Source organism: Haemaphysalis longicornis, unplaced genomic scaffold (assembly GCF_048455015.1).
Source record: "Haemaphysalis longicornis isolate Haplotype H1 unplaced genomic scaffold, Haemaphysalis longicornis Haplotype H1 scaffold_4, whole genome shotgun sequence".
Classification (NCBI taxonomy): Eukaryota; Metazoa; Arthropoda; class Arachnida; order Ixodida; family Ixodidae; genus Haemaphysalis; species Haemaphysalis longicornis.
The window spans coordinates 224,754,010-224,760,840 of NW_027526361.1; positions in this window are offsets into that span (position 1 = coordinate 224,754,010).

Here is a 6,831-nt window from a genome sequence, read left to right on the forward strand (position 1 = left end):
TGGTAGTTACCATGGAAACCAAACGGTAAATATAACGGTAGCTACGTACCTCAACCTAACGGAAACGACGAACTGAAAACTAATGGGCACTTGAATCGACCCCATGGCTGCTTCGCATACTGCTCAGGGTTCCCCTGCAGGGAGATGGTGTAATTTTTTCTTTTACGTGCCATCAACGCACTTTCCCCTCCACACTAACCAAAACACTATCAACTCTCTCTTTGTAGTCGCAACGTAGGAATGGAATGCGCTCCAATGTAGCGATGGCACATTGCTGCTGGCAGCGCGAGCAGATGTCAAGGCTGACCAAACAAAATGTGATTCTCGACAGCTTGCAGGTGATATTAAACTACTTTTTCTTCCCCTCGGTGCCATTTTACAGGAGCAATTAGGCCCACACCGAAAGTGTGCAAACATGTTGCATTTCATAATTTATTTCAAAAGGACGCACACCTGGAAAGTGTGACCCGCAGGAGTTGCTGAGTGGATAAGCCGCTTGCTGTGACCGTAAGCATCCGGGCTCGATCGGCGCACCCCGCGGCCGTTTTTCTGAGTAGACGGAAAACAAGAACGTCCATGCGTCGGGATTTCGACGCACGTTAAATATCCCCGGGCGGTTTAAATTTGCACCTCCGCGCAACATAAACTGCGCAGAGGTGTAGCATCTCGGCAGCAAACGCGCCAATATTCTCGAAAAGTGCTTTTTCACGGAAAAAAGAAGAAAAAAGAAAACGCGGGCCATATCCAGTAACGTGAAACCTGGGGAGGGGCGAAGCATGCAGTGTATAAGTGTATTCATGGCGCCTTGTGGCGTTTTTGCCGACGGAGATGATACCGTTCGGGGGGTAGAGCTTTGCTGTAAAAGTCACGTGCCTTTGAAGCCCGAAGCGTTCTAGCGCGCGGTGTAAACGAGTGTCCCGGTGTTTTAGTACCGTGACTACATGTGACAACGGTTACGATGACGACATGAGACGCCAACAGCCCGAGCCCCAAAGGGGCTTCGCCCCTAAAACAACAAAAAAAGGCACATCACGTGGTTTTAAATTATTGCGCGCAGAACAAGCAAAATCCAATGAGCAAAACACCAAAGGGTGGATATTGCATGTATACACATTTTTTTCTTTGTCCGACCTTTCGAACCCAAGCGTCTTATCGATGCAAAGGAATCGAGTGCCGTGGCGACTCGTACAATCGTCAGTTTTCCATGATGGTAGAGCGCACAAGACCGCGCTTTTCAAAATATACAAATAATAATATAAACGTATATAGGAAAAAGTGTTAGCGTATGATGCGCACTTACTCCTTTTACAAGGAACTGCATCTCTCGACCTTGGAGGCACGACGCATTTTATCTTTGAAGGAAAAACAGCACTAAAGCAGATGACACATGCAGAAAGGAAGGTAAGTCCTACAATGTCCGATTCACCCAGCGCTCCTCCTTTTTGCTTGTTCTGCAGCTTTGTCGCTTTTATCTCTGGTTTGTTTTCGTAAATGCACTTTTACTGACTGCCCAACTCGCTACTCTGTACAGCTACTGCTATTCGTTCAAACCTGAGTGCTGCTGTCGACGAATTAAAAAGAGTCTCCCCAAAAAAGTTACATATCTCAATAAAGTTTATTTCTCTCTCTCTCTCTCGCTTCGCGCGCCAGATAACTCTTTTAGTTCGTACTGACCTAATCTGTCATAAGTTTCCGCAATGTATATAGCGGATGGAACGATGGTCGGGGGCCACGCGGACGATGACATATTCGTTGTAACGCACACATCCTCGATAGCTATCGCGAAATGCATTCCAGTGATCAGATCAATTATGCAATGACCGAGTGTTAACAAAAGCTTACTTATAACAAAACTTTAGCTTACACCCTCGAGAAGGTGGCAGCGAACAAATTATTATAGGTGACCAAGCAATCGAATTCATTAGCATATAGATTTAGGTGACTGCTGTAGGTTTTTTTTTTTAAAGCGAAAGCTTTCTTGGTGGGACCGATGGCGTCCGGTCCAAAAACTAATGCATTTCCCCATTGACTAGTTGGTCGACCCAAAAGCTCCGAGAAGATCTCCGGGCACACAGTTCGGGCGTGAAACAGGGCTTTCATTGTGTCGAATTGGTTACTTCAAAATCGCGAAAAAAGGACGGTTCTATACATTGACCATGAAGGAGAAGCACAATAGCACACCTTTATCTCATAGACCACGTATCGGCATACATTTGGATCACTCGCAGACGCGTTTAATTATAGTGTACGAAAAATCGTCGCATGGATCCGTTATTCATCTGCGATTTGGGTCTTCGGAGGTTTGATGATCTATTGATGATGATGGACGTATGATGATGATGATTGGACGCACTTTTGGCGCAGTTTTGATGTTCGATAGCTTTCACGCTTCTGTCAACTGCAGAAGGGATGGTAATTTTTTATCTTATACTAAAGAATGCACACCTCTGGTGCAAAACGCTGGTATCTAAACATGCCAGTAGGCTGGTGGTCAGACTCTAGTGTTTGACGGTTAGCGTGATAAGGTCTGGCCGTGAAAGTAGCGGACAATTCGTCACTACTCCATCTGTTTTCCTAACATCTGACCCAAGTGTTCGAAGTTGAATTTTTGTTTGTATCTTGCTTTTGTCGCTTTAAAGTACTAAATCTTTTTTCTCACTTGACTAACAATTCAGCTCATCAACCCGGTTCGCGAACCGGTTCGGTGCGTAATTCAGCCGAACCGGAACTGAACCGGAAGGAAATGAATGCACCCGTGCGCAAACTATAAACAAAACGGCATATTTTTCGGTTCGACGCACTGACTTAAACGAGCACTTTCTACTCGAGTACTTTTGAACGCGCCTGTATCGTAGCACATTAGCTTAATTGATATGCTTTCAAGCGTTGCGGCCTTGTCACCGGGTAGGTTTTGAAATGCGCGGGATTCTCCTTAACCACTCCGTAACGCTATAGATGGTAAGAAGGTTGATAGATTGTGCTTCGGCGCTGCCACTTCCACTTTCCCCGAGAGCGGTAACACGACGTTACTCGCGCATTTCAGGCTGCCGCAAACTTTCGCGGGGGAGCAAGTCGGGTTCTTGCTTTTCGTTTCTAGCGCTCCGAACGTTATTATAACCACCACGCGCAGCTGCTGTCAGGGCAAGAACCGTTGCCCAATGCAGAATCCGAGTGACTGATGATGCATCCGGTAAAAATGGTTCGTGCCGAGAACCGCTTTCTCCCCCTTTTCCTCTTCTGCACATCGAGCGTGCGCGGGGCAGAACGCGCACAAAACGGCGCTTTGTTCATAATCTGTCGCCATCCGCCTATTTATTGAGACGAAACGTTACAAATCCGACATTGCGAATGTTCCTGTTTAGCGACGAAATCAAGGTTCTCTAACTACGTGATGGGCTTACCTGAGTCTTTCTATCTTTGAACATTTCGGCTTGGCCTGATAAGCTCGTAACCTTCGCTAACCTTATTAGATCGTTTTTCCAAGAAAATTTGTAACATAATGTAGTCAGAACTCAATCTAACGAAACCCGATCTTATGAATTTTCCGATTTAACGAACAAATTCGGATTCCCCCGCAAGTGCCTATACGGCTCAATGCTTTTATGAACTCGAACTAACGAAGTAGATTCCGCGCCATTCCCGATTTAACGAAGTCTATCGAGAAACAGACACATTTCAAAAAGGAGCAACTCCAAATATCTTTCGTCAGAATGCCACGCGGATTATCGCGCCAGGTCATCGTCAACTGCTCCAAGCACGCCGGCTTCGAAGCGTCCCCGGCCGAGGCTGTATCGAGTTCCTCAAGCCCTCAATACGAGCAAGAAGAAGAAACCCCGCCAAGTTTCAAGGAACAGCTTCGTCGGCTTAACAAGGTGGCACGAAACACGACTGAAGTTCTGACCGATGAAGGAATTGTGCAGTTAGTTTCCGTCACACACGATGTGTCCGATGATGCTGACGACCCAGAAACTGCTGAAGCTCCTCTGCCGGCTCCAGGCCAGGTAATGGACGCTATTGACTTGCTTGGGCGCTTTGCTGGAGCTCTTCGCAAAGGAACGGAGGGCGCGTTTAATGTGCATGCGTGCTGCGAAAAGCCTGTCCGCCCAAGGCGAACAAAGCGCACGCAAGCGAAAATCACACACTTTTCTGACAGAAAATCAATTCGTTTCCCCCCAAACCCCTAACGTTTTATTAGTAATATTTTCACCGCGTACTTTTAGCGCATTCTAAGTTATGCCTCGCTAGTTACGTTGGCGAGACCAGGAACTTCGCAGAACGCCCCCGACAACAGAAAAACGACGTTCGCAAGTCGGACATTCAGCGCAGTGCATCATTCCCCCATCGTGACCAGTGGTCATCCTTTTCTATTAAAGGTTGTCTCTCTCTCTCACTTGGCCGAACACTGTGAAAAAGCTGACCACAAGATTGATTGACTTGGACGGCGCGCAGGTGATTGACACCTATAAACCAAATACTCATAAAGAATACTCTTCGAGTTCTGGCAGATACAAGGGTACCGGCAAGGCCTGAATAGATCCCTGGAGCCCTTCCCACCATTTACGCCCACGTCATCCGACGCGCAAGGAAACGATGCCAGTAAAAAGGAAAAGAAGACACCTTATATGACTACTGCTTGTCTCACACAGTCACCCGTGATGAAGGAACCAAGTAGGCTCCAAAATGTTGGGACCGCTTTCAATACACGCCCTTGGTTGGTGTATTTGCCTCTTCCTCAATTTTGAACCAACCAGACAGAGTTCTGTCTAAAATGTTCACATTGCTAAATTATCGGCTCGCGAGCGCCGGTGCAATTGCGATGTCGTGGTGGCTGCTGGGATGCGACACCCTTTAGACATCGAATTTGTGGAATCAACTGACTGTAAAATGACAGTCCTGATTTTACGAAGTTCTCGGTTAAACTAAATAATCCACGGTCCCCGGAGACTTCGTCAGATCGGGTTTTAACAGTAGTTGCGACTGCTGCTCTCTTTTTCTGCAGCACGAAAAACACATAGCGGGGCAGGGACGCTGGGCATGCACTAGCTTTGCTCCTGGTTTATACAGAGTAAACACGCTTTCTAGGCGTAGCGTTGCTTGTGATTTCGTTCTTCGAACTCACTTACCTAAATACACACGAGCAAGCTGTTTTCATTTGGGTATATGACTACCGATACTGAATATCGATCTTGGACGAAGAGATGACGCATGCTCTAGTGGAAATGCGTGCTGGTTTGCCGTGCATTCCAAATACTGCGGAAATACGAAGGCGCTGTCTGCCTGTTTTTCGAGTGAAAAAACAGCGCTAAAAAGACAGGACAAGAAAGGACACAGGACCACGGCGCTGACTAACAACCAAATGTGTTTTATTTCTTCAGTCAGCATATATACTTCACCACTATCTCAAAGCAATGACAAACAAATAGATTGGAATACTCAGCCTGAGCAGAGGCTAAGAGGCGATCAATCAGACATGAATTTTATCTCTTTTGGAAGGAGGGAAATCGAGGGGAGGCTAACACATGCCTCGCCACTGGTGTGGATGTGATAGGCTTCTGAAATGAGACGCGCGCATTCATCACGGTATTTTGACAAGAAAGTGGTATCTTCAAAAATTGGGTGGCACTTGCATTTCTTACAATGAATGGATAACTGACTATCAGCAGCTTGTTTTTTAACCTTATTCGAATGTTCCCGCAAGCGGTCATTCGCGCACCGCCCCGTTTGACCGATATAATACTTCCTGCAAGAAAGAGGAATTTTGTAAACAACACCTTGTCGACATTCAACAAACTTCTGCTTATGTTTCTTAGTACATCCTCTTGTTTTCCTCCTCCCCTCTCGATTCACTTTCTGGCACAGACTACCGAGCTTATTTTGGGCAGAAAACAATAGCTTAACGCCTGCCCTGCCGACAACCTTTTTGAGATTGTGCGCCACCTTGTGCACATATGGGATGATGACGGCTATTTTTTTGCTGCGAGTTTGTCTCCGATTGTATGGCAACTGAGCGTTTTTTCTTAAGGCCTGCTAAGAGGCTTTCAGCAATGTTAGCCAAAAGCGTTGCTGGAAAACCTGCAAGCTTCAGGCGTGCTACTTGCGACAGAAAACTTTCATCAACTTGGTGGTCACAAGACCTACTTAGCGCCGCCTTCATACACGCTGTTGCAATGCCGCGTTTTACAATCTTCGAGTGGGCAAGTGCCACCCAATTTTTGAAGATACCACTTTCTTGTCAAAATACCGTGATGAATGCGCGCGTCTCATTTCAGAAGCTTATCACATCCACACCAGTGGCGAGGCATGTGTTAGCCTCCCCTCGATTTCCCTCCTTCCAAAAGAGATAAAATTCATGTCTGATTGATCGCCTCTTAGCCTCTGCTCAGGCTGAGTATTCCAATCTATTTGTTTGTCATTGCTTTGAGATAGTGGTGAAGTATATATGCTGACTGAAGAAATAAAACACATTTGGTTGTTAGTCAGCGCCGTGGTCCTGTGTCCTTTCTTGTCCTGTCTTTTTAGCGCTGTTTTTTCACTCGTAATCATGAACCAACCAGCCCAAATGCGTACCTTATTGCCTGTTTTTGTTTCCGCGCAGCAAATTTGCTTCAGGTTTTGATTACATAGCTTGGTACAATTTTAACCGGCGGGTGTTCGGTCGCCATAAGGACGTTGATGACACTCGATGTTCTTCTTGCCAAGTGACTTTCCCGAATAGAAAAATAAAGGAACGGTCGGCCCACTGATCTTTCTACCACCGACGAACTTACTATGTGGCACAATTTTTGGGTCTTGATGGCCCGACCCGAACTTTCCGTTCTATCTCGCAGAGCA